The sequence below is a fragment of the Neolamprologus brichardi genome, chromosome 5 (genome assembly GCF_056152115.1).
Source record: "Neolamprologus brichardi isolate AB-2024 chromosome 5, ASM5615211v1, whole genome shotgun sequence".
Taxonomy (NCBI): Eukaryota; Metazoa; Chordata; class Actinopteri; order Cichliformes; family Cichlidae; genus Neolamprologus; species Neolamprologus brichardi.
The window spans coordinates 17606431-17634008 of NC_142108.1; the positions used below are offsets into that span (position 1 = coordinate 17606431).

A 27578-nucleotide genomic window follows, 5' to 3' on the forward strand; every position below is an offset into this window, starting at 1 on the left:
TGTCCCACCTAACTTACCTCCTATGGAACTTTTTTATGCCTTATGCTGCTTAACGGATCTGATACACAGAATTTGCTAAAATGTCCTGACACAGGTTAGCTTTAAGCCTTAGGAAGAGAACCTAGAGAAGGTGTGTATTTCTAATTCCCTCTTACAGAAACTTTACATTCTTCTGAAAAATGATTTGACTCTTTTTGTTTTTTTGTTTTATTTTTGTCTATTGTTGCCAAAAGTTTGTTTCCTAGCCTTGAGGTAGGTTTTTAAGGTACAGAGAGGTGGCCAACATTTTCACTTTTACTGCCCCTTACATATTATTATTATTCTTTATTATTATTATTATTATTATGCAAAATAATTATTGCCTAGGGTAATACAAAATTAATTATATTAATAAAATAAAAGTAAATAAGTGAATAAAATATTGTAAATTAAAGTAAGTAAATTATGTATCTTATTATATATTTTAAAATTCTGCTTCAGTATTGGAATAAATGTACTGTGCTATTGTTCAATAGTGGACTAAATCAGTGGTGAGAGTAGCATTGTCAGGTTGACAGTACTCACAGTACCTGCAAAGCTTTTCGCTGCATATTCAGTAACAAGTGCTGAAAACCATTATTTTTCACTTGACCTGGGTTCACTGTCTCCACTATAGTGCCTCTTCTCTGCTGTCTGTCCACTGTACATATCAGACAGAGAGGAGAGGTTGTGGCTTCACCAGAAATTTGACTTTGTCAACCTTTTTATTAAAAAACTGGAAGAAAGACCAGCTCTTTAGGGAGTCTTGACTTTGCTTTAGCCACTTAATATCACAGGTAATTGTGATCTGTGTGTGTGGCTCCATGAGGTATTAGTGAATCTCTCTTGCAGATAAAAGATCACGAGTGTAATAGTTTTTTTTTACTCACGGCAGTCCATCAGACCATGATCAGCATGCTTATTTGCACTCAGTGTCTGATATTTAGTTTTTTATGTCAACTTTTAGCAACTTAAAAATTGTTCTGACCTAATACACATTGTCTAGTGTTGTTGAGAAGACTGTTTAACTCAGAGTGAACATTTCGATCTGCTTTTTAGTCAGTGATATATTGGCGTACCTAAAACCTTTTAAATGTTCAGTAGTGCATCAGTTTTTATTTGCTTTTGAAAAGTGACAGAGTATTTGGACTCAGAAATAACTTGTGTGTTTGACGTAACAAGAAGATTGGAATTGCCTGGAAATGCTTACAGACATGCTAAACCGATTAATCATGTAGCACAGCTTGAGTCTTACACCTCACCAAAACAAAACCTTTATTTCTCTCAGAGGTGAAGGAACAAGAGCTACATGGACTGGAGAGATTGAACAGGTAGTCCAACTCCTCCAGGATTACCTGTGAATATGTGCCATTGATAGAAGGTCTGAATCCTTGGACCCATTGTCAGACTCGTGCGGTGGGTCCAGGGTTCCTCCTGGTCCACAATAACGCCTGGCCTCCTGTGGTGAGACTATGCAGGCAGTTCCTGGAGGATGAAGGAATTGATAACACTGATTGATCCCTACGCTCGCCTGACTTAAATCCAGCAGAACACCTCTGGGGCAATGCGTTTCACTCCACCTGACACCGTCAGGTTTCACCTCACACTATCCAGGAGCTCAGTGATGCCCTGTTTCAAATCTGATAGGCGATCTACCAGGACACCAACGTTTTAGTTTGAATCTAATATCATTTTACATTAACGTTGGTACAGTATGTAGACATTCCAGCCTACTGGTTTTGCTGGGTTTTAAAGGTAGAGTGGTGCCAAGAAATAGTTTATCATTCTCTTCTATTTGGATTATTGGTGCCAAAACAAAAAAAAAGAAAAGCTGTTAATCCCCCTCCCCATGGCTCTGATGTCGAATTGTTAGTCTTCCTCGGAGCTCTCAGTGGGCCAATTGTTTTCCTGGAAACCACTGCTTCATGCTGTGAATCAGTCAAATCAGTTGAGTGGTGGGATTTGCAGTTCTGGACTCAGAGAAAAAATACTCAAAGAATGTTTTCTGTTGGAACATTCGTTTTTAACTTTTACATTTAATCCACATTTCAATGCACCCTTGCTCATTTACTTTAGGCTGATAGATAACGAAAGGCCAAGCTCTGACTGTAGACAAATAGGCAATAGACTACAAAGCATCTGAGTGTCAGCAGGCATTGGATAGGTCGCACTCTTCTCCATGCATTCAGGTAATTTCTCTCAGGCTTCTTTCTCATTCAAGGCAAGTGCTGCCTCTCTGTCACTCTTCTAATCGGAACGTCTTCTTTGTATTTCGTGTTCGTCCTCCCTGTTCCTGTCTATCATTGTAACTACTTGGTTTAAATTAACTGGCTGTTTTAAATGAAACAAACAAAGAAAAAAACAAAACTGTTGCCCTTTAAAAGTTCCCATCATTTTAAAGCAGCTGATGGAGTCCATTAGTGGCCAATCATGGATAATGAGGCCACTGATGTTGAGGCAATTTTGAACCTGTTATCCTCTGTCTGTACTCAACATGCTCTTTCAAACCTCCTCAGTGGCAGCTGTTTGCACTTTTATACCATTTATCACAGCTTCAAAGCATTCTGACAAATTAAAAAAAGGAATTATTGATTTATCAATTTACGTATATGAGTTTTAATATGTGTCATTGTTGTTGTATCTGGCATTTTTGGTGTACACTAATGACTTTGGTATAGTATGAATGACCGTGAAAAGCTGTGAAACTTAAATAAAATATACAGTAAAGGTCTGAAATCTATGTCCTCCTTCACATTTTCCAAAGCCATCCAATGGCCGAATTAGAGTCTTTTCCGGGCAGATTCCGGCTCCTGGACCTTATGTTTGACACCCCTGCATTAAACGGTTAAATTATTTATTTATGATCTATGAGGATATTAATTGATAATCACTGTGTTTGTGACTAACCAAGCAGATCTTATGAGAATGGCAATGTAATAATCTATTAGAATGTGCTTATAAAATTAAAATGGAAAAATACTACACAGTAAAAAAGTATCACACTCATTACATTATTCAAGCCATGATTCATTATGTTAAACTCGGCTGAGGATGAATTGTATTCATTCACTACCCACTGTACCTATCCATATGCATGTTCCTGTCTTTTTTTAATAAACTATCTGGAGCTGTCTAGCTCACAGACGTACACTACTGATTAATCTTCTGGCACAGTTTAATCCTCACACCACACCTCAGCCACCCATTAATTTCCCTTGGAAATGGAGGAACAAGGACTGAATATATGGCTATTTAGGAGAGAGTATGTGTGTCAGGAGCAAGAGGAGTTGTAAAGGAATAAAAAGAGCAAGGTTGTTTAGATTAATAGCTTTGGACATCCAGCTTTTCTCATCTGTATGCCGCCCAGCTAAACAGGCTTCTAGAGCAGACTGCTTTGTGGGGTTATCACTGGAGCAATGTTTCTGCTTTTAAAGCTTTGCTTCCAGGGGGTAGCAAATCAGAGACAGGTGATGGGTTCTGCCAGCAGGACTGGGCTCAAAATAGACTTCTTCCTAACAAATACCCTAACTGTATATGTTGGCATAGCTTCTTTAAACAAGTGGCTCATTTTGTAGAGTGACAAGTCCAGAAAATAAAATCTTCTCCTTTTACGTTGTTCTTTTTTATATGGATTACTAATTATCAAAGGAAGAAAAGAAGATTAATTTGAATTTTAAAGACACATGTAAATAGACAGCTGGTGTATGCAATCCCAACCTCATTGAGCTGAGAGGACATTTTCCCCTGCTTTTTGTAGAAATTGCAGTTACGAATGTCAACAGTGAGTATTGCACCCACATCGTCGCTCTTAGCAACACTCTCTATAACCTTCTTAAACTTCTGTGTTTACATTTGTTAGGCGTTACAAATGAACAGTTAACTCATTCATTCAACATAGTCACAAATCGCCACAAAGCCAAAATGTCGGAGCACTTTCTGCATCTTAAACTGTGATGCAATTCAACAAATGACACTGTATTCTATTGAATTAGGTATGCAATACTCACAGTCTAACCTGTGTCCTTGCTAAAATGACTCAGCAAATGTAGTGTGAAATATCACAGAATGCCAGCATTGAATAACAGGTTATTTAATCTGATTGATGCAGTGCTAGCCAGATAACACCAGAAATGAATGTACTGTGAATATTGTTTCACCCTTTTTATGCTTGACATGCTACTGTAAGTATAAAGGTGTTCTCATTTGTTCCAATACTGCCTTGTATTATTAAAGTGGTAATGTGTATTTCCATGTGGGTCTACCCCTCGGAATCATACAGTAGAGCCCATCTTTGTTTCTCAGTTGACCCTTGGGAAAGAATAGGATTAGCAAAAAACATGGAAAGAGGTGTTCCCGCACAGGACACATTTTTGGTTCGGTGTCCTCACATAGACGCACGCATAGAAAGACAATTTCTAAATTCATCTTGATGGCCAACTTCCTGTATTTGACACCAAGGATACAGCCTAAATTGGAAGAGCTACAGTGAGTGTTTGCTGATATTTTATGTATTGCTTGCATGATCTGTCATTGTGTAATATCTTCTTGTCCTCTGTCTCTCCTTGCCTTTGGGTTTTGTATGCATGAAGCTTAGCTAAAGACAATTCAACCGAGTTCACCCCAAGAGTCAGACAATGTCTCCCTGTCCGCTGACTCTGTTTGTTGGAATGAGTACGTGGATGTAGGTGTCTTGAGTTTTTGTGTGACTATCAGGGTTGTATATGTGTGTTTCTATTAGTCTTAGGGAGCTGGAATAAGTTCAAAATTACTCTCAGAAAAGGACTTATAGTAGATAAAAGTGAAGAAGAACTGGAATAGAATAAATAAGACAGGAAAATTGGATAGTATTGACTTCTATGCCGACTAGGAATTGGGAGTCATAGTATTAAAGAGTATTAAAAAGCTGGATGCTTTGCTTAACAAAATGTAGAGTCAAAAGTCTGTTACTCCTAGCAATATTTATCAATATACAATACTGTACAGTTTCTTTATGTTTTGAGCAGTATCCCTGGGCTTTCTGAAGGTCTGTTTTTGTTTACCCACTTAAGATTGACCTATGAATCATTCACAGAAAAAGGCAGCTACAGAAGTGATGAACCACTGTGCTACTGCCTGTCACAACAATATATAATTTTTTCCAATTTCTTTAGCCGAATCTTTGAAGAATGCAAAGATGACACAGTTTGACAGGCATAAAATAGCAATTTTTGCATGGTAATTGCAAAGTAATTCCCAAGGAGCTTTTAGCCCAAAACTTGTCATATTGTTGTATTAAGTGGAGTGTGTCCTTAAAAAAAATTGAGAAAACTGGACAAGAGGAGGAGAGGAAACAATAACAGGAACCCAAGTCTTTAAGAAAAAATCTGACACAGGACATGAGAGATGCATGTGGCCTTTCAGTTGATCTATATACTGCTCACTGAAGCCTCATCCAAAATGGACTCAGTGGAAGGATGGCTGTCAACAACAATAATGAGATATGCTAGATGACACGAGAATTAGACTGAAAATCAGCAGAAACAGGGCTTATGGAGGGATGAATCCAAGTTTGACATTTTTGGCTGAAATCATTAATAGTTATGCTTGGTGAAGGTCAGGATAACAGTCACCTGTGAAACACAGTGGAGGCTCTGTCATAGTTTGGAACTGCATTTCAACATTAATGAAATTATGAACATGTAACAAATACGGTCATATTTTCATCTTCAATGCAATACCATCTGGCAAGCATCTGATTAGTAGCAACTTACCTGGATAGAAAAACAAACAACGGGGCACTCAGTCATGGACTGACCTCCCCAGAGCCCAGACCTTAATATTACTGAAGCAGTAGAAAAGAACAGAAGGCCTTTGAATGTCCTCCAAGAAACCCGGAGAACTATTCCTGAAGACTCTTTAAAGAAACTACAAGAAAACTTGTCCAACAGAGTTTAGGCTATGTTGAAGAATAAAGGTGGCCATACCAAATATTGACATTCAGCCAGACTTTGTTTTAAATATTATGTACTGTATTTTCATGTATGTTTGCACTTTTTTTCCCATTCCCCAGAAAAATATTAAGAAACGGAAGATGTCTCAAGATTTTTGCACAGCACAGTTGTAGACCAGCTGAGGTTTCACTTTTGCTAACTGTTTAAATTTAAAGGAAATACAGACATGCAGCATGTGGGAAACGTATTAGATAAGAGTTGGGGATGCATAATGGTGACCTCTCATTGAGAGAGGTTAGAAACCTTTGGGAGTCATCTCATTAACTGCAAGCATGTGTGCCTGCCCATAGATAGACACAGCGCTGGTCTAATTTTACTCCAGCACTCAGGAGATACTCTGAGGCTTCTGCAATTAATAAGTCTAATGGTTATTGGCAGGAGCTAGAAACCACTATATGGGATATCTGATTGACCTGAGGTAAACATGACACTTTACGGGTTAACAAATCCCTAAACTGGAAGGAAATGGAGCTTTTACTGATGGAATATAAGGTGCTATTTATAGAAAATCACAGAGAGTATTATACTAATGCGCCTTATAGTCTACTTGCATGGTTGTGATTTAATTAAGACCTATGGCACAAATGTTTCTTAAGCTAAATACACCTGGGTTTTCTCTGGTGCAAGGCAAGCCTGCAGCATTTTGTCTTTAATTTAACTACCCCGCAGTATTTGACGGAGCTAAAGCTGACTTTCATGTTAATGAGACAAGTGATAGTTTCATTTTAAAAGTACAGCATCTTACTTTTTAGCAAGTGCCTTAGGATCTCTTCATGATACTTCACTTGCAGAAAAATCTGACAAGGAAAATGATGATTTGCCACGATTCTTCCAGGTGGCAGAAACTATTGATGGTTTGTTGGACAGATATTAGCTGTGCAGGACTGTCACCTTCAGCTCTGATTGGCTGTGACGCTACTGTGCTCTTTCTCCCAGGTTTTGGTGCACTGCAGCCCTGAAGTCTTGTAGACGTGCTGCATTGATATTCAGGGCCTGTTTCTGATCCCCATCACTGCTCTCATTCTCTCTCTCACCATACTTCACCATAAGCTTCTTAACTAAACTAAGTCACTGTACAGGAAATAATGTTATAAAATGTGGTGAAAAGTTATCCAGTCACTACAGTACTATATGGATCCATTCTAGGTTTTCTGTTCTGTTCTGTTCTCTTCTCTTCTGTTCTAGTCATGATCCCCACTTTTGCAAAGATAATCCTATTCACATTATCTGCTTTGTGTTTGTTACCTGCCAGAAACATCTCTTCACTTCAGACACATCTGCTTCTTACTTCCCTGCAGTTACTTCCCATTCACCCATTCACTCCCCACCACACAGGATGCTCTCATATTCTGTCATTTTGAAGGACAAGGCCATTAAATTTATGTCATGAGTATTTCTTGTTATTGTAATGTTTCATTTCTTAAGGATGAAAAAAATGTAATTAAAAGCATCTCATTTTCAAAACCAACTCAAACATTCGGTGTCATTGTTCCCAAACAAACAAGTAAAAATGATGTTTTTTCTCTGTCAGTCATTCTGTTGTAGGTATTGCTGCTGTATTTGGAATCACTGTCTTGTTGCGCGATTCAGTTTCAGTTAGGTTTTAGCTGTCAGAAAGATGGTTTCACATTTATCTCTAGAATGCTTTGGTATACAGAGTCGTTCATGGTCAACTCAGTGACTGTAAGGTGTCCGGGTCCTGTGGCTGCAGAATAAGTCAGAATCATCACCTTTCCACCAGTAAACTGTCTGAATTTCTGCTTTTATAGACGTGCTCGCACTTGCTGATGATTATTTAACCAAGTGCATTTGATTAGCTGTAGGTGGACATAAACTGCATGTAACTATAAAGGCAACTAGTATTTGGATTTGCATCTTTTTGCCTCAGACATTAGAAAAGGTCTCAACTTTAAAATTTTACTCTGCACTCTGTTGCTTGATGGGAGACTAGAGTACCACATGACCCAGAGTTTTTAAGTCAGGGGAGATATTACCCTAGTTAAGTGATCAGAGGGTGGAAAGATTGTCTTAATATATAGTACTGCAAGCACTGCAAGCAGCGTGTGCTCCTTCCATACTTACTTCCACAGCTGAATGTTCAATGCTATAGAAGTGGAGATTGTGCATGACTACAAGCACTTGTTAAGGTGTTGTATGTGCATAATTTGATATTGTGCAACCATAAGTGAATGAATCCTAGCTGAATTAAGAGCTGTTTGTCTCTAACCTGCCTGTGTCTCACGTCTTGTGTCTGAGTATTCTATTGTGTAGAACTTGCATTGGTTGAGTTTTGTTATTACTACTAAGAAAACCTGATGGTAATGCAAAACTGTCTAGAGCAGACTTCAGCCATTATCCTGTTTTTCTCTGTTTGTTGCAACCATTGTGCTGAATGTTTTGTTTTCTGACTGTAAACCTGTCAGTTAAAACAGGATGCACTTCTTTTCAAATGGTACAGTTTTGCAGTGTACAGCATGCAGGCAAAATTGAGACCTCTACAGTATACCCTTGGTACGGTATGTCAGAACAGGTAGTGTATTGTATTGCTGTCCCAGCCCAAGCCTTCATGTGCCGAGCTCACCTCTGTTTAACATGTTTTCATCCTGGTGGGAATCCTGCTGGTTCTGTATAACATCTTACATTTACATATTACACTTGTGACACAACATGATAGACAATGTAATGTACACATTGAGCAAGAGACAGGAATATAGGCAGAGTGGGGGGGGGGGGGGGGGGGGGGGGGGTGATGAAGACATACTAAAAAGTGTGAGGTTGTACCCTCTCTTCCTCGTCCTCCTCCTCTCTCCCTGCAAGCTGTGATCTGGGATACATGAGTGACAGTGTCATGAAACTGTTGCTGTTACCTTCTTCTGGAGCGCCTGGCTTACACAAAGGTCTTGTGTCCTGCAGCTATAATGTCCACTGGGGTGAGCTGTATCCAAGTCTGTGGGTCTTATATGGGAATCCCGATCTGCAGAATGCAAGAATGACGCATGCCCTTGAAAGTTATCCCTCTTCTCCATTTTTATTCTCATACTGGCTTCTTCTTTACATCTACAGCTTTTTATCGCGTTTCTGTCTTCAAGGCATTTCAAATTTTGTCCAATCACCTTCTAATTTCTAAATTCTTTGCCTTTCCTTTTTCACTTTGTTTATTCCAATGCCCCCCCTTTCTTTTGTACATCGTTTATTTATTCACTGTACGTCCCACCAGCCCATCCCTCCTCTTTTTTTCTTTCCTATCTCTCTTCCTTCTTCTGTTATTTCTAAAAACTAGGTTACATGCATGTCTACAGTGGACCTGCTGTTCTGCTCTCGGGGCAAAATGTCAATGAGAGGGAGTAAGAGACCCACAGGGATGTAGAGAACAGGATTCACCATCATATGCTCTCCTTCCTGTCTTTTATCCTCTCTATTCTTATCAATCAGTTATCGGTCTTTCTGTCTATCTATCTCGAGTGATCCAGTCAGATAGTGGAAGATCTGCTATGCAGCACTGTCCACAGACACACACATACTCTCTCTCTCACGCACACACACACACAAACACACACATGCACGCACACATACATACGCCCACCCCTGCTGCCTGCCGACATGGTACAGGCTGTGCATTGAGACAGCCCCAGCTGAGGCAGTAGCAGTGAGAGTGCAGCTTAGCGAGTCTCCACACACACATGCACACCTACACTCACTCACACACACATGCACGCACACATATCGCACGTCGCTGTTGTGCCTAGTCCCCTGCTGCATGTGCCGTTGCAGTATCGTTTTTAGGTGGGATGGTTTTCACGTCACGGTGACGGTGCTTTTAACCTTTCTGCCATGTAAGTATGCGTTGCTCATGTATGAAAATGTAAATTAATCAGCACTTTTGTTTCGGGTATTTTTGTGTGTGTTTGCTGGTTCGATCATTTGCTTTTGATTCTGTTAAATAAATCAGCTGCATGTGAAGACACTGAATTGTACACATTGTTCCATGTGTGTCTCTGGTTTGTGACAAAGAGGACAAAGATAAAGATGTAACCCTGTACTGTTATCCAAAATGGTCTAGGAGCAGGTGGTCTGTGAGAGAGGGAGAGGGGAGATGAGGAGATCTGTTAGAGCTGTCTGCACGATCCATCAACACGTGCATAATATATGCAGCGGTGACATTTTTTAAATATGCAGATATGTTGTATAAGTTCTGCCGGTCAATGTTGTGTGTTGGTCTTTGACTTTCAGGTGGAATCAAATGCCCTTGTCTGCAGTTTCTGTAGATAAAGATGTTTTATTGCACACCTCTTCTCTCTCTCAGGCCATCTGTTGGCAGAATAAACTCTGCAGTTTCTCTTCTCTGTCATACTTACTGACTGGTTCTGGCATGGTAGCAGGTTTCACTGCTGTAGCTGATCATGTGTTTGCTGTCATTACTGCATTAGCCAACTGACTATTTGGCATGGCCACTGAATTAATTGGGAACATTATCACTTCTCCTCCTTACTCTGTTGGCTGTCAGTTTTTCTTGTCTTGCTGGCTGGCTCTGTGGCACATTCCAATCAGTGGTCAGTGAATTGGTAATTGCATTGGCTGGTTAGTTGATTGGATTTTTGCTTGTCTGATCAACTGACTGGACTGATCATCTCTGCAACTGACTGACGGGGTCAATAGCTTTTCGTCTGGTTGGCTAACCAGAATCAGACACTTTGGTTCACATGCAGTCAGTGTGACAGTTGTAAAAAAAAAGTCAGCCATTTGCATAGCCACCAAGTTATTCATGCATTCATTCATACAGTCAGTCAGCAAGTCTGCCATCCAATCATTCAGCTGTACTCTAAGATAGGCTGTCATAGGAAATTGATCGTGCCTCTATTGGGGCTGCGATGACTGTGTGACCTCAACCATCAGCTCCACTGCACCAAGACAGCCGGGCAACTCAAAAGCAGAGTGTCCCCATTTTATTGCTGTGTTCTTGCTTTTTTCCCTCTTCATGTTTTGCTTGCTCGTTATGTTCAGATAATAAGACATAGATAATAAAAGTGCAAACATGTGTGCATAAAAATAAAAAATGGAATAATTTGGAGGCAAAAAGAAGAAAAAAAGTAACATATTCATGAGAATTTAAAAATGTTGTGTCAAATTGTGTATCTGTTTAGAGTAAACCTTGTGAATTCAATGTAATTACTTTAACCAAGTTTGAAACTCGCAAAAAAGCCCAAATAGCAATTTCCATAGCCACTTGTTCCCCAGGATGGAAGAGTCCCTACAAATTAATACATTTTTTGTGTATAATGACCTTTAACCTGTGAAGAAATATTTATACACTAATAGTGGTGGTCTTTCCTGGATGATTGTCCCTCCCTGCATCTATGGAGGTTCACTGAATTATGAGTATGAGTATTATGATACGATTCCCATTTATGACCTTCACAGTCATATCATAAATGCACACAGAATGTGCTCTCCACCCTCGTTGGAAAAAAGCGTACCATCCTTCCAAAAGATTTTCAGAGAGCTGTTCAATCATTTCCAAGGCACATTGGATGAGTTTAGACTGCATGTGGCAAGACTTTTTTGTCATTTAGTTTCTTGCCTGTCTGTAAATATAAATTATTTTGTCATTGTATGATTTTTTTTATCACTAGGAAGGATAGCTAATTACAGTCAATGCATATCACCTACAGATACAATCCATGTGTTGCTCTGCTTTCTTATACACTTCTGTAGCCGAGAGTGGTGCATGCACCTCATTATTTTTGCTGTGTCATCATCATGTCTTAGGATCTTACAGCTTAAAGACAAATAAAAATGGTAAGCAAGGCTAACCCTTAACCCTATTTTACCTTAAGAAAGAACTAATCTGTAATGTAATGTGATTAATTCTTGCCTTAAATGACAGGAATTGATAGATAACATATAGCAACTTCATTGCTTATTTTTCTTTTGTAAGCATTTCTGTCAGTGAAGGAAAGCTATTTTAAAAACCTGAGTATAAATATAGGATTTGGCTGAAAGGGACAAGGCTGCCATTGAGCCAGTTTAAATTCAATTCTTACTTCTACTTCAGCCAAACAATATCATGTCTGGAATAAATGCAGCAACGAAGGCAGGAACAAGAATAAAAGGTGGAGAGGTAAGATGAAACTGAATGAAAGAAGAAACATTGCAATCCAATGAGGTGACCATCATTTTCTAGGGTTAGTGAGTATTGATATACAGTTGTGTGTGTATTGTACAAGTTAGTGGAAGTTTAAGATCTGTAATTTAAAAACCAATATGAAACCAAAGAAAAACTTGACTTAAAATCACTACGTGTGATTTAAAGTAATTTCCATGGACCAGTGATTTATTGTGCTTTATGTGCAGTTTAGAAACATTAAGTATATTAAGTAAATTATATATTGTATATATTAAGCTGAGCTCCTTAAATAGAAAAGGTATTCTGTTAAGGACAAATTCATATCAGGTACCATATCCATGCCAACTTTTTTTTATAAATCACTTTGAAAACAGCCTCGCAGGTAGAAATGCTGCAGGTGATGGAATAAAAGTTTGAGCACTTTTGTTGTTGATGGTTTTTGTTTTCTCCAGTCATGAAATCTTTCACATTTTTGAAAGAAAAATATTTTGGCTGTTGAGACAGTGTGAAAAAAAATGCACCTCTGATAACAAGTGTTCATAAGATGGGTTGAAAGCCTGGGTGTGAAGCAATTGAAGACAGCCACTTGACATTGACACACACTTGCTTTGAGTGTAGTGACACATTAGAGAGTCCAGTGTTTTTTCTTTCCAAATTTTTCTCAGGTGAAAATACTTTTAGTTTCGCCTACTGTGTGAAAATCTGACAGCACAAAGTGGGTTTGTACATAGGTGTATGACACAATAACTAATAATTTTTCCTCCATGTCTATTCCTGTCTTGTAAGTGATCATATCTTTGGTGTCTTGCCTGCTGATTGTTTGAAATCACTTTTTATAGTGTCCTGGTGATTCAGGACGTGTTTGACATGGTGAGCTGTGAGCTAGTAGTTGATGTTATTTTCTCAGCTTTCCTTTGTGTAAGTGTATAATCTGAATTGATTCCATAAATTGTTGATTCCATAAATTAAAGTTGAAATGAGATATAGATAGCCGTGTGTTGAGGACTAGAAGCACGCGTTGCTGTTTGATAATGGGACAGCAAAGGCTGAAACTTTCAGATCTTGCATCTAGGAGCTTGTGCCAATACAGCAGTGTAACACGTGACATTTGTTGAATGTGGTATTCTCTTGAAGTGAAATTGTTTGCATTGCTTCTGATAGTATTTTTTCATCTACTTTGCTTTCTTCGCTGCTAAGAATCATTATGAGGAGAAAGGAATAGTGACATGATAAACCCAATAAAATATCATACGTGGCTCAAGAGTTGGGAGTTCGCCTTGTAATCGGAAGGTTGCTGGTTCGAGCCCCGGCTTGGACAGTCTCGGTTGTTGTGTCCTTGGGCAAGACACTTCACCCGTTGCCTACTGGTGGTGGTCAGAGGGCCCGGTGGCGCCAGTGTCCGGCAGCCTCGCCTCTGTCAGTGCGCCCCAGGGTGGCTGTGGCTACAATGTAGCTTGCCATCACCAGTGTGTGAATGTGTGGATGACTGGATATGTAAAGCGCTTTGGGGTCCTTAGGGACTAGTAAAGCGCTATACAAATACAGGCCATTTACCATTTACCATCATATCATCAGCAGAAACATTGATGCCACACTTGCTAACACTAACACATACATGTAGTGTTAGCAAGCTTTTTATAAGGTCTTGGCTATTGCTTTACTGGTTACTACTACTGGTTAAAAAGACCAACTTCATTCATCATGAACTGATCATTGCAGCATGATAAATGGATGCTTTTTCTATTTTCTTTTTCAATGTATTTGATATTTCTGTGAGAAGGTAATGAATATTTGTAATTATAATTAGGATATTTGGATTATCGCATAGAACGTGTTGAATTTGTTTATTGATTATGTGTTTTTATGTGTATTTCCATTTATTTAACTGCAGATGGAAACTAAATGTGGTGAAGTGCATCTTTCTACTTAGATGAATGTTTTTTTTCATACATTGCCCCTGACAGAAAGAAGAAGAAAAAAAAGTCTAAAAAAATCAATTTAAAAAAATCAAATCGAATCCACACCATAGTTTTTAATCAGCAACTCTATTATTTAGACCAGTCAGTCATTTCTAAGATATTGCAAATCAGAATGTTATTTTAACATCAACATTTTCTGTCGTCCATGAATCGTGTCGTTTTTGTAGCGGCAGGCTCTGAACAAGCTAGCTTAAGTTGATGTTTATCAATTTAGTAACAGCTAACAAGAGGTTAGCTGTTACTAAAGGATCTCAGACTTATGGTTGTATAAGTACCTAATACTTGAATTTAAAGTATGATAAAATATGTTTTAGATTATTAGTATTATTAGATAAAATTAAATGTAATGCTGTCAAATGTAGAAATGTCGATCCATAAAGTTATATAGGCTAACTATTGTTAAAGTTAAATTAGTTACGAACTTTCAGTTTCAACATTTAACAACTTGTTTTAAAAAATTCCAATAATAATAAAAAATATCATATTTTTTTTGAATGACTTGAAAAAATTGTATTTACAGGCAAACGTCAAAGGAAACTGTAGTGCTTCCCTTCTCTCCTCTTCTCTTGTCTACTCTCCTACATCACAGTTCGCTTCCATGTGTTGAATTTAAATAGCCCAATAACTCCCTCATGATTTTTACAGCCTCATCTGGAGCAAGGAGAGGGCCACAGCAGCCTTTTTTTCTTTTCGTCTAGCAGTGACCTTGCAGTAGGAAGTTAATATACCATATGTGTGTGTGTGTGTGTGTGCAGGCATGTTTGTGTCCATGTGTCAGAATGCACAGAATACAGCATATGCATATACATAAGAATTATGAGGTCTATGATTTTGCTTAATAGACTATAACTATGGGTAAATATACATGAATGAATGTATATATGGCTAATATGTCTAAATTATCAGTACATCCAATTTCCACAGGGGAAAAACAAAAACAAATCAAATTCTGCCTTTCAGTCTTCAGATTGAATCTAATCTTGATACTTAATCAAGATAAGAAAACTATGTGTTACATTATAATGTGCTTATTTAGTTCTAGTTTGAAACATGTGAAACTGAACAGACTGCTGCTGGTGCTAATTCAGGTGATAAATGGGTTCTGGTGGACTAAAATGGCTACCAGTAAAGCTTTTGTAAGCCCGCTCTTTTGTTCTATTAACAGTTAGATAGATGTGCTCTACTGCATGCGTACTGCAGCCAGTATTACACAATTTCAGTGCCTTCTCATCTTCCCGCAGACAGCTGAATTCAACGTTGTCTCTTTCTCTATTTTTGGACCATTTCTCAGTGAAACCTGGAACATCGGTATGATTCCTTTTATTCTTTTGCCTGAACAGATGATTTCTACACGAGACACAGACAGTGACACAAACATATCACCACACTGAGACATTTTAGCTGTTTTGTAGATGTGCATGGTCTCATCAGGGAGATTGGTTACAGAACCAATTTGTCACATGCATTTGTCAAACTCCGCCTAATGTAAGATCCTAACAGACTCTAGTCCGTCTCCAGGAAGATTCCAGCGTTATATAATGAACCACTGGTGGGCAGAGAAGCACGCAGGCACAAGGAGGTGAGCCGACAAAGGAGAAGTTTAAAGAGAGCACAGGCAGACAGATGGGATGGTTTATTTAAATCCAAGTGGGGAACAAGACAGGAAAAAAGTAGAATAGTTATATTCTGATATTTAGAAGTAGACATTAAAACATAATACCTGTGAACTGATTTGATGTCACAAAGATGTGCATAAGTGTGCATATGTCATCTGATAGGTATAAGTAATTCTTTGTGACCAGTATTTAAAACAGACCAGGCTTGTATAAAATGAATAAATGGATGACACAGCTGGCGCTAATTAGCTTTCAGCTGGAGGATTAACAGCTTTATTTGCTTGTTTTCTGACCTGTATGTGATCATTAGTTGTACCGCACAGATTTTTTTTAGACGTTTAAATCTTGCAACGTTAAGTCCTAATGGTGACAGGCTACAGCGTGTGTTTGGATTAGATGCTGACGAGTGCTCGCATTAGATGTTGTGCTTCCACCACACACAACATTTTGGGTTTTTTTGTGTATGACTTAGATGATGATGAACGAGGTCTAGTAGTCTGCGATCCTTTTAATCCTATGCAGGCTTCCCATGTTGGACTTGTTAAAGTTAAATGTGACACCCAGTGTTTACAGCAATGTTAATATTCTAAAGCTACTTTTGGCTGCTCCCTTATTTACAAGGGTCACCACACACTCTAAAAAGTAATTCAGAGGCTTAGTAAACATCACTATAAATATAAGTTAGATGAGTCTGATAAAATCTATGAATATCGTAAGTAATTATCTGAGTTTTGTTGTGGAAGTTTTTCCACTTAAATAAAGCCTGCAGACGAGCGGTGAGCGGTAGCTAACATTCTTTAATCAACGCACAGAAAGAACAGACAACCAAGCTTGATGAAGTCCCTGCATGACGCGGGGCAGACGGTCAGCAGAGTCTCTCTGAGCCTAGCATGGCTCTCAGTTAAATACCTTCTTCAGGAACAAAAGGCAGTACACAGCTGTTTCACACCTTAAGGTTCACACTCCCTTGCTACTTCCCAGAGTCCTCAAGAGAGTCACCCTAACCCAAGAGACAAAAGACTGGTCCTCTGGAGTTCCTGTTTCCCCCAACATCCTTACTACACCCCCTACCATTTGTCTTAAGTATGAGTGTCAGACATGTTAAAATCCAGTGGCACCAAGGCATTACAATAACGGGATTAATACCTAAGTGAAAGAAATTCCTATACAATCTGATAAGTTGAAATAAATGTCTAAAATGTTAAATTATATTTTGTGTTAAATTAAGGTATTCATTTACATCTCAGACAAAAAATTCAGTATGTGGTTCACAGAATACCTTCTTTGCATGTACTTAATATTTTTGTTTAAAATGGAATCAAAATATTTGAGAAATAGGTATCTATACTCATCAGTATCTTGTACTAAAATCATTAATTATTCAAATCAATGTTATTTATTGTCAGCAACTACAACTGAAAAGTGTAAGTAAAACACGATAACATAGAGTAATTGAGTACCATGAGCCTTTTTCATTGTTTTGTTCATTTTGTTTTTTAAATAATCTGAGCTTTTGTGTGTGCTCTCCTGGAAAAATGTTTAACATGTGGTCAATTTTCATACATGTCTTATGAAAAACACAACTACATATTAGTTTGTTTGGTTTTTTAGACTTAGACTACCAGTGAAATACAATAACATTCATATTTGAATGTTAGGAGGCGGTCGTGGCTCAAGAGTTGGCAGTTTGTCTTCTAATCGGAAGGTTGCCGGTTCGAGCCCCGGCACCGATAGTCTCGTTGCCTACTGGTGGTGGTCAGAGGGCCCAGTGTCTGGCAGCCTCGCCTCTGTCACTGCGCCCCAGGGCAGCTGTGGCTGCAATGTAGCTTGCCATCACCAGTGTGTGAATGCGTGTGTGAATTACTGAATGATACACACACATTCAGGATGACTGAATGTATTGTAAAGCGCTTTGGAGTCCATAGGGACTAAGTAAAACACTATACAAATACAGGCCATTTACCATTTTTAATATTAGGTACAATTTTAATTATGTTCAGTTTACAATATTAAGTAAATGGAACAAAATTTTGGATTAACTGACCATCTATATTTCTGTTACATTGACCAAGCATGTCAGTGTTATTTACTCAATTTTTTCATGTTTGTGTAACAACTACAATTATTCATTTCAACTTAATATGTTTAAATGAGAATCCTTTGCAGGATACCTAGAAGGGGTAGTGCCAGCCAGATGTTTGTAGCTGTGGGTGTTTGGACTTTTAAAGCACTTTTAAGAAAGTTAATGTTCAATTTTAGAGAACGACTGGATGGTTCGAGAAACAGTATAATTTTAGCACTTACAGATCCGACAGTGAGTGGTTCCCGTTACTCATCCAGTCTGAGAAAGCACTGGTTAAAGTGTTTGTGTATTTATTGATTTATTTTAAGTAATTGTGTTTTATGTATATTATGGTTTTATATTTTTACAAATGTTTTATATACTTATTTATATACTTATATATATTTAATGGTTTATATCTTGTGTTGGGGGGCGGGGGGGGGGGGGGGGGTTTGTTTTTCTGTCTTGTTTTTTATGGACATGAAGTCTGCCAATAAAGATTGATTGATTGATTGATTGATTTAAGTTTTAGTTATTCAATTGATCAGGTATATTGAACAGATTTGACTGGTTTTGAATCTACTCAATATTTTTAAGTGTAAAAGTGTTGCCTCAAAAATTCAGTTTTAGTTTTTAGAGTGCAGTGGTTTTAATTCTTACGGAAGCTTGTTTCTGCCACTGAAAAAAAAACTGTAATATTATGTCAAAGGTAGGGCTTAATAACTCAAAATTTGAAGATATCTCCTTAATTTCAAGCCATTTTCTCAAAAGTCTGAGTTAAGAAGTTGAAATTTTGATACCTGATTTGAAATTTTCAGATGATAGCCTGAAATTTTGAACTTGAAATTCTGACTTTGGGATGGCAACAAAGGTATTTTTCAATAGCAGAATCAAGTTTCTCTACCTTCCTGACTGAACACCAAAGGGATTTATCTCTCTTCCTGGCTGGCTCTAATTAAACTGGAGATCTTTGACTTCTGAGCCACAGGGGGGATAACTGGTAGATCATTTGGGTTAAACTGAGTTTTGATACTTAACATTTAGTACTTATATAGTAGTGCTGGTGTAGTGACAAATTAATTTCAGGTTCTATATTAAAGTCATCTCTAAAAATTGCCAGGAACCAGAAGGCTTCGGGCCATTCTTGCGACTCTCATGTGTGGCTGTGCACATTTCCTTTTCTGTGACATCTACAGATGTGAAAGAATTGCTCTAGCTGTCGTCTCTACTTCCATCATCATATACTGTAGGTAACCTCTTCTGGCAATGAAACAGCATGAACTTTTGACATTTGACATAAACCACTTTTTCTATAAACCATTGCTTACACGCTAGACTTGGCTTTAGTGGCATTTGTGAAGAACCGACATGAAATTTCACTGTCCCTGCACATGCTCATATGAGTAGTCAGAGCCTTAGGTATATCATTATGTCAGAGATTTATCCCAAAACCAGACCTTACAAGTTGGAATTCAGTCTCTGCCTCATGAAATCTAAGCTTTGAGCATTCATCCTTGAAAATGGTGGTGACTCAAATGCTTTGCAGGCTCTTTCTTGGTTTGAAACCCTCTGCAGCAAGCGCCAGGCTCAGTGTCTTCCTATTCACCATATTACGTGTGGACTGGACCATGTGACATAATATGTATGGATTAGTAAAATCCCCATAAGCACATGTGTCACTCACTTGTTTAATGTGATACTTTCCTCGAGGAGTAAACCTGAGTTTGAAATTAAATAAAAGAGACTTCTTGTAGGTTGGACTAGGTTCAGGCAGGTAAGGTTATGATAGCTGGATGTGAGCCTGAAGCTAAAAGGGTGTGAAAGTTGTTATCCATCAGAAAGGTCAAAAGTGAAAAGGTTGACCCCATTATATTTTCTTGGTTCTTTGTGCTCATGTTTTAATTGAGTCTGCCAGGTATTGCCTGCCATACATGTTTCTGGCGATGTTCAGGGAGACTGTTTAATATTTGAACAATGTACCACAGATATGGGTGAGGCAGTTTAAACTGGCTTTAATTAAGAAACAAAACCTAGAGCCAGATTTATTAAGCAGTGCAAATTGGTGTGATGCTACAATCTTCAAAAAACACACATGGAAGTGGAATGTTTTGCAGGTGCCCAAATTTATATCCAGGTCATTTTATTAATGACAAGTGCAAGCTAATTAGAGCTGCACAAACTATTAAAATATTGAAAGAAATATAAATAAAAGTGTATTTATGATGTTGCAGAGCTGCAAACCGCCCCACTGGCTGTTAAAATGAACACATCAGTGTTTTAAGTAATGCATTCCTGGCTTCTTGTATTGGGAAACCATATATTCTCTCTTCCTTGTTAAGCTCTGTTACATTATAAAAGTAGCGTTGCAGACCAGAAATATGCAGGGTCAGCTCCAAAGATTTAGGACGAGTCAGTGGAGAGCTACAGTACAGAGCCAAAGCCTTGACAAAGTGTACACAGCAATCCACCCGTGCCAGTTACATGCCCATTTTGGTAACGTCGCCCTCTGTCATTCCAAATAAATCCACATACCTAGTGGTAACTATTGCATATATGATGTTTTGTCACTATTGCATTGTAATGTTTGCAAAATAATAAGATTTGTTTTTGTTTCGATGTTAAATAAGAAAGAAAATTTAAATTCCCACCTGAAACCCTTAGTTACAGTTAAATCGGTAGATCCACCCATCCCAACTGTCATAACGTGAAAGGCAAGCTACAACCTAGGCAGGTCACCTATCTATTGTAGCTCTAATACTGAGACAGGCAGTTAACTGTTCGCGCTAACATTCAATCACCAGTTAACCTAACCTAGAGATAACCCACACAAGCATGCTGAGAACATTTAAACAAAACACGGAAAGGTCGTACGCATCAGAAGGAACGATTATCCAGGTTGTTCGTATTGGCTAATGGCTATGTGACTGACTAATGAGATTGATGCTTGCTAATTTTCAGTTTTAGCATCTCATGGCCTCATGTAACATAAACAACTGAAAAGTTGAGAGAGACTTGAATAAATAAAGTAAGGTAAAGGAGACAGCTGGCTAGAATTGCCTGTAATAAGTAAAGCTAGTAATGAAAAATGTAGTCCTTAAGATTTAAACAGGCTAGTTATAAAGGACACATTAGTTATGAAGGGCGAATTAGAGCTAATTAGAGCAAAATTATTTTTGCACTGGGCTGCAAATGTATTCACTTCGGCTCTGTAATGAAAGTACAAAAAAGTTATTTGTTGCAAGTCTTCAAAGAACGAACCAATGTTATGGAAAAAGGTGCTGTACTTAAAAATAACGGGAGAGACTGAGAGTGTCCAGGCAGTATAAGAAGAGCATAAAAGCATGGGCATGGCAAGAGAAAATGTCACATCGCTGTACCTGCCAAAATTGTAGAGTGTGCTTCAAAAGAAGAAAAGCAAAAGTAGCAGGTGGAAGTCAGGATGCAAGCAAGAGATGGCATTGCAACAGCGACACACCAGAGATGCAAATTCATGGTCCTTCAGCAAAATATGCCTTATTCTGTCTCACTACTAAACAAGTTAACCAACAAAGGCAGCAAGTATTAGCAAGTCTGAATGGGAGTGCAGGTTGGAGAAAAAGACCTCAGTATACACGTCCTTGTTCAAGATATGCTTATTCTACGAGTTCTAACAATTCAATGATCAATAGTTTGAAGGTATGATATTGATGTGTTGGTTATTGTAGTGGTGGTGAGGTCAGCAACAATGTTTGCTTATCACCTTTTATGTGTTTTTTTTTGTGGCCCATTTATCACTCTAGCTGTTGCAGACGTCCTTGATCCTTCTCCTCTTTCCAGATCTATCCTTTTCCTCTTTACCTCTTTGGATTCTTTGCATCATGTATGATTGAGACACTAGTTGTCTTCTAAAAGAATTCTTTTTCTTGTAGATCATGAAGATGCCTTTCATGAGAGCTTCACTATTTGGTGCAAATGTTTGCATTACTCACTGCCTTGTCCTCTGTCCTTTAGCCCAGTCGTTTTACAGCTATAGCATATTATCATCAGGTCTCACCTATTTGCTTCTTAATCTTAGTCTGGAGTGACACATAGCAACCCTTGCAGCCATTCTCATTGTCTGGCCAACTGACTGTCTTCAAAAGCCCCTCATCAGCTACCCCTAGCACACAACCACAAACAGAGTTAGGTCCATAAATACTTGGACAATGGTCAGTGGATTTAAAATCAAGATGTGATTGAACTGCACACTTAGCAATTTAGAAAATGCATGTGATACAACCCATTTCCTTATATTTTTATAGACATTTCTCAGTGTAAAAAAATAATTGGTTGGACTAGCATCATTTACAAGGTAAGGATTGGGTGAAAATTCTTTGCAGTCATCCTTTTGCAGACTGCCTGAATTTTAGAGCAAATCACCAAATGCTGTTTCCTCCCCTAAGAGGCTTTGCGAGGTCTTTAGTGCAGCTGCATCAGTTGCTTGTTTACAGATCACAGTATAGCCTAGAGTATAGCTATGTACACTTCAGAAGTCATCCATGTAATTCTAACAGTAATCACGTTACCACCAAAGACCAATGACCTGTTTCTACTGGCAGCCATACATGCCCATGCCATAGCATTGGCCCCACCATGTTTGACAGATGATGTGATATGGTTGAGATCATAATCTGTCTCTCTTTCCATCATTTTGATGCCGGTTCATCTTGGTTTAATCTCTCCTAAGATTGTTTTTATTTTTTTTTTGCTTTCAGATCTGTTCGACTCTGGCCTTCCTGTTTTCAAGCATTACAGCTTTCTGTATTTCCACTGATGAAGGCGTCTCTTAATTGTAGATTTTGACACTGATACACTTAGCTCTTCAAGTGTTCTTGGCTTGGTTAGAGTTTGTAGTTGCTTTTCTCAACCATAGAAATAATTCTGTCATTTTCTCTTTAACTGCCTTTTGTGGGTTTTCAGGCCTTTTGGAGCAAGCTAGTGCTATGCTTCTTTTTAAAAAATAAACCAGACTGTTGATTTGGCCAGTCCTAAAATTTTTAACTGTCTAAGAGGGTTTATTTTAAGCCTAATTATAGCTTCAAGATCTCCAGTTAAAAAATACAAAATGCAAGTTTAATACTTGGAATCATCTCCTGATTTTTTTGTCTGCTTAATGTCTCATGAAATATTGAGGGATCATGCCTCACCTGGCCACGAAACTGCTTGTCAGTCAATTCTAGTGTTACTTTTGTGCCTCTGAAAATAGTAGACTCCTTTAAAATAAAGCTTTAAATCTGTACTTCAATCACATCTTGATTGTTTGATTTAAAATCAGCTGCAGTGGTGTACAGAGCCAAAATGATACTACCAAGTACTCATGGACTAACTGAACAAGTACATATTCACATGGGTATTTGTTGCTCTTCCTCTTCCTGTGATACCTTTCTTGCTTTCTTTATCTTCTTTTTGGCTTGACATGGGTTGGATCTGCAGTCGTTATCGAGCTCCTGAATTGGTTAGTGAAGAAAAAATTTATTTATTTTTCGTCAGGCTCTGTCTGCACATAGTTAGCGTGACAGCTGGTTTCAACCCAATTAGAGAGCACTGATGGTGGCTGAAAGAAGAATCTCTGTGTGGTTGTTATATAACAATTCACCTCTGAGACAATGTCAGTTAATGTGTCTTTCTCTCTGTCTGGTTGTGTGTTTGTGTGTGTTTGTGTGTGTATGTGTGTGTATGTGTGTGTATGTGTTCCACAGCAGCTGCTACCTAATGCACCATGTATTTGGGGATTCCCTGAACATTGTGCCACTGCTTAATGCTGTTTATTATTTTCTTACCCCCGTTTTATGAGACAAACTGCCTTTTATAATTGCAGAAAGTGGCAGCCTTTTGCAGGTTATACAATATGATGCTGTTTTAGTGATGGAGTTTATTGAACTTATCATACATCACTGTTTATAAGCCTTTGCATTGTAATTCAACCCCACTCAAACTACATGCAATAAATGGTACATTTGAGAAGCTTGTATTATATTTTTTGAGACTTTGGTAGTATGCTGTTCATTTTTTCCTTTCTGTAATTTGTAGTGGCAACAAAACTGTCATTGCAGTAGAGTTATTTTTGTCCCGCCTGCATGAACGCCTACAAAAGAGAGTGTTTTTAACATTTTATAAATTTAAAGCATGATGTGGTTTCACGAACTTGTGAGCATTTGTAAAACTGAAATTACGATGTGACATCCGTGAACTGGCAAAGGTGCAGAACAGCTCTTACTAAAGTCTTCTGCACTATCTTATGTCACAGGCAGGGGGGGCTGTTTGACAGCTATGCTGGTGGCAATGTTGCAGTGGGCACAGCTCATACCTCAGCTCTGCCTCACTGTGCTCAAGGACATTTTGAGAGGCACAGAGAATGTACATGACTTCACTGGAGGGCAGCAAACTGCCCACTTCTTGTCAGACCAGGAACTTTACATCAAGGAGAAAGCAGCAATTATTAGAACACTTTACAGTCACAGAGCAGAAAAGAGAGACCAAGGAGAGAGAGGACTAAACATAATGCAATACATCACAAATGTTAGCATTAAAGGTAAGATCAATTTTAAAGTTAAATATATATTTTTATACTGTACATATTGTGCAGATTTGAAATCCGTCCTTCAAATGGTTGCAATAATGTCATCACACTGCATTTCAAAATATTATAACTTGTATCCTTGAGTGAATCTCAAGCTAAGTGTCCTAAATGGAAATCTTGTGAAGTGTAACGGTTGAAAAATAGTGATAAGATAGTGGGATGACAATACATTAGTGGACTGTGCATGCTATTTGTACTCCGTAAGTACTTAGAAATCTCTATCTGTGACTATGACACGTCACAAGCTATATAGATAACAGCTGTTTGGTTTTATGTAAAAGGCCTTTTTTGTGTCTTACCAATAATGCGTTCCTCTGTGATTTCTTAAGAGTTAGTTAGAAGGCAAACACAATATAATGTATTATGGTCAGATGCTCTTAGCATCTGGTTGTTGGGCTCCACATTTTAATGTTGTTCCCATATGGTGTTTAAGTTCATAAAGTCCCATTAAGTGTGTTACGCACTTTAGATAAAAAGCTGTTAATTTTTGCAAAATGTGCACTTTCTCCTTCAGTGTTTAATCAGATGTTACTCATTACTCATTGTCAGCTCATGAGGGGCATGCCAACAAATATGTAGATGAACTGGCACACAGACAGGGAATTAGACAGAAGGATAGCACAGCAGGAGGAGTTTCAGTCAGGTGCAAATAGACAGGAAAGCAAGAACACTACATTGAAATTTGTCGTATTGGGTGGCACTATATGGAGAAAAACAGGTTGGGGTGGTAGCAGTAGAACATATTGGTGTCATCAGGATGCTAAGAAATCAAGAAAAGATACAAATCTTTAGCACTTTAGTTAAGAAAGACGCCTACAACATTGAAGAATGATCATACCTTTTATCAGAGTTTCATCTCAGTTCGTAAGACCACCAATGGCTCCCTTTGCAGCCACAACCTCCCTTCCAAGGAAAGAGGAAATCAATTGTGCGCATAAAAGATAGTGTAAATGTCTGTATGTTTGCAGTCCATAAAAAGTAGAGCATCAGCTGCTTTGAAGTTACTCGGCTCAGGTATTAGCATTACACCTCACCTTTATCTACCCTCTGCTTTGCACTTTCTCTGCTTTCCCCTCTTTATTTCATGATTATGTATCACTCATTCAAACTCTTCCTTTCATCTATGCCTTCCTCCATCTTTCAACTTTCCTCCCTTGGCTGTCTCCGGTCTCCTTTTTTCTCTCTCCCTTCCTCTCATCTTATCTCCCACTCTTGCATGTGACTATAATTTAAAGATAGCCAACTGCACACCAGCAGAGTATAACACCACCATCACCAGCACCAATGTGACAACATGAAGCTTGAAATACAAAGCTTCACGTGGTCCGTAATAAACAGATGTTGTTAAATGAGCTGCACTGACATTCTGCAGTATATTAGTCATGTTGCGCTTCATCCTGCAAGCCAATCTGGACTCAAGCTCTAGTTTGGATTAGATTTTAGAAACTTGTTGATTTTCCAGTTTTCTTTGGCAAGTTATTCCTAAAAAATGTCTTTAAACTAGTTTCAGACCAATCAATATGTACTTTAAATCCTATTATGGATAGATTAAGCAGTGTTTTATCCCTTTTTATCTCTGTGATTAGGGATGCACCCATTCAACTTTTTTCATCAACGATAGAATATTGATACCTTAACACTGGTATCAGATTGAGTTCCAATCTGATACCAGTGTTGAATAAATAAGCTGTATTTGTGACAGAAGGGTAGCAACAGGAGTCAAAAGAGATGATTTACAAGATGTTAGGGAGACCTGCTATGATGCATGGTTTGGAGAGGGTGATGCTGAGAAAAAGACAGAAGGCTGAGCTGGAGGTGGCAAAGTTAAATATGTTAATATTTTTGTTTCGAGTGGCCCGGATGGACGGGATTAGAAGTGAGTACATCAGAGGGACAATTCAGGCTGAGCGATTTGGAGTTAGAGAGGTAAGACTAAGATAGTTTGGGCGTGTGCAGAGGAGAGATAGAGGATATATTGGACAAATGATGTTGAATATGGGAGGGTGAAAAGGGGAAGACCACACAGAAGATTCATGGATATAGTGAAGGAGAAGCAGAGGGCTAGTGTTACAGAAGAGGAAGCTAGGGGGAGGCAGATCATCCAATTTGGCGACCCCTAAAGTTAGTAGCTGAAAGCAGGAGAGCAATTTCTCACTGTGAGGCTGTGAAACATTAATTCATGTGTACGTTTCCATCAGGATTGACTTAAACATTGCTAAATTTGCTAAATAAAATCTAGCAAAAAATCCCGTCCAAAAAATAACATTTCCTACATTGATATTTATCAGTAAAATTAAAGAAGAGGCAAGAAAAAATGTATTACTTTAACAGTTTGTTTATTTGCACTCATCTCACTTCAGCTCAAATGAAGTCATCGGCCTTCTGCATACTGCAGTCATTTATAGTTGCAAGTTAAATGAAATCTTCCCAATAAGTGTGAAAACACACTACTTTTTCCTCTCTGACCATGCATTAGGGAAAGTGAGCCAGAAAGCGAGCTAGAAAGAGAAGCTTAAGCACTTCCTCATTGGAGCTTTTCCATCACTTGAACGCACAGTTAACACACTTTGCAGTTAAATAATAAAACTTTTTCAAACATACAGAGAAAAGCTGTTGGTCTCCAAACTACTCCTGCTTTCAGCTATGTTAGCTAAGCCTCAGATGCTGGTAAATTAAATACATAACAACATAGACCTGAACTGAAAGATCAGCCCATACTGTAGATTGACAAGTTGTCATCAATGTCAGATCCAACCTTTTGGATCAGGACTCTTCTGATATCAGATACAAATGTGGGATTGTTGCATCCCTACTAATGATCAATACTCAAGTCAGGTCTTTTGATCTAATGATCAGTTTTTCTTAATTGTTATTGGGTATGCTGGTAAACCCCGGAACAGTCTGTGCTTTGCCAGTTTAGATTTGCAGTTTCACAGTCTACAGGATGCACAGCCTAGTTTGTTTCCATTTGTCTCATCTGATTATTACTTTGGCTTACTGACTGATTTGCTGATAAATATAAACTTGCAGGGCATGATAATCTTTGTTACAGTGCAAGTGTACCAGCATAAAAGTGATAGTGGCCATGTCCCTATCTTTTGCAGGTGGTCCATCTGGTGCAAAAGAGAATTACCTGTGATGTCATTTCTGTTCTCATTCAACCACACACACACACACATTCTGGGAGAGCA

General features: G+C 38.4%; 1 protein-coding gene across 8 annotated transcripts in view; it reads left to right on the top strand.

Moving 5' to 3' along the window:
• atp2b2 (ATPase plasma membrane Ca2+ transporting 2) overlaps window positions 1-27578 on the top strand; it is a 124712-nt gene that overhangs the window by 26240 nt on the left and 70894 nt on the right. For 2 of the 8 annotated variants that reach the window (XM_006783269.3, XM_006783268.3), the window contains exon 1: window positions 9619-9841. The exons of 4 other annotated variants lie outside the window; for them this stretch is intronic. The gene's annotated coding sequence lies outside the window, so the exon portion shown is untranslated. Of the gene's footprint in view, window positions 1-9618; window positions 9842-24319; window positions 24340-27578 lie in introns of those variants that run through there. 2 more of the 8 variants (XM_006783271.3, XM_035904507.2) reach the window with 2 other exon arrangements.